Genomic DNA, 1,917 nt, shown 5'->3' on the forward strand with positions numbered 1-1,917 from the left:
CATATCGTTGCTGGTTCGTTTATACGAGAGGCTGGTTTAGATGAACAGTATTTTTTGTGAGGGGGGGGGGGGGGGGCTGGCCGGCCCAGCCCAGCGAACAAAGAAGTGGTGTCAGCTTGAATGCTGCGAGGAGCTGTAATCAGAGCTTGGGCAATGGTCAATGGGCAGTGCCGCTGTGCTGCGCAGGGCCCAGTTGCCAGTGCCGTCACGGATTCACGAACGACCATGATTGCCGGGTAGTTGCATGGCGTACAAATGTCATTTGTTGCGCGCCCGATGGAGGCGAAAGCGCGTACTGTTCACGTATGGGGTCGCGGGTCCCTCCTGGTCATGGCCCCTCACGCTTTATTATTATTTTTGCCCCCTTGCTATCTTTGTTCTCGACTGCGACGGCCTCCTCAGTGCCTGCTGTAGTACATTGAATATTTGACACATGTATAGAGTATTAAATATAGATTAATTATGAAACTAATTGTATAACTTGTAACTAATTTATGAGACGAATTTTTTAAACCCAATTAATTCATGATTTGATAACATGGTGCTACAGTAAATATGTGTTAATGATGGATTAGTTAGGCTTAAAAAATTCGTCTCGCAAATTAGCCTTCATCTATTTAATTGGTTTTATAATTAATCTATATTTAAAACTACTTATTAGTATCTAAACATTCGATATGACATAAACAACCAAATAAACCCCCTTGTCCTCACCGGCTCGGTTGCACCTGCGCCTGGGGCTGGCGCTGTGGCGCACACCATACTTATGCTGCAGCTGCACCTGCACCTGCACCAAGCGAACACAGGCTGGAACGCTGCTGGCTGCTATTGTGGCAGACTGGCAGTGCCAGGCGCCAGTCACACACATCCCCACTCCACGAGACCTGGTAGCTGTTGCTCGGGGATCTAGGACTGGGCCTGTCCGCCTGTGTCTGTGGTGAGACCACTGATGCAACAGCGAGTCAGCGACTGCATCCAGCCAAGTACTTCCCCCGCCCACGCAACGCAAAGAAGCCTCGTTTAAGTTTTTTTACTCTCTCTATCACATTAAATTTTTGGACACATAGAGTATTAAATATAGATAAAAAAATAACTAATTACACAATTTAATTGTAAATTACGAGACAAATCTTTTGAGCCTAATTAGACCATGATTGGATAATAATTGTCAAATACAAACGAAAATGCTACGGTGCCAAATACTGATTCCTAACCTCAATCTAAAAAGCGAAGAAAAGAGAGAAATGCTTCCCCGCGACCGCGAGACCGCGGCAACAAGGCCCAGTTTAGTTCCCCAAAAATTTTGCAAAATTTTTCACATTCCTCGTCACATCGAATCTTTAGACACATGCATGAAGTATTAAATATAAAGAAAAAATAAAACTAATTATACAGTTTAGACGAAATCCACGAGACGAATCTTTTAAGCCTAATTAGACTATGATTGGACACTATTTGCCAAATAACAACGAAAATGCTACAGTGCCCATTTTACCAAAAAAAAAAATTTGGAACTAAACTGGCCCAAGCCAAGTACTCTTCTGTCTCCTCACCACCTTTTTCTCCATGAATTAAAGACGATGTATGCATGCGATGTACTCCTACTGTGCATTTGATATTTATGACTGAATTCAGAAAACACGATTACCTACTTTGAGAAGGCCTGCAGTCCGGCACGTACTAGTGCACACGGGCCACGTACGAGTTTTCTTTGATAGCAGGGAGATGACCGGACGGAACCAGAATAGTACGCGCGTATGCGGTACCAAAGCAAACATAACATTTCTTTATAACAAATTTGCGAGTAGCAACACAAGTATATTAGAAAACGGAAAGATATATTGCTTTGCAGGTGGCATTTTGCGCGAGATTATTAGTTTGTTGCATGGTGTGTTTTAATTGAAAGGACGACGCCGT

This window comes from Miscanthus floridulus, chromosome 1 (assembly GCF_019320115.1).
Source record: "Miscanthus floridulus cultivar M001 chromosome 1, ASM1932011v1, whole genome shotgun sequence".
Classification (NCBI taxonomy): domain Eukaryota; kingdom Viridiplantae; phylum Streptophyta; class Magnoliopsida; order Poales; family Poaceae; genus Miscanthus; species Miscanthus floridulus.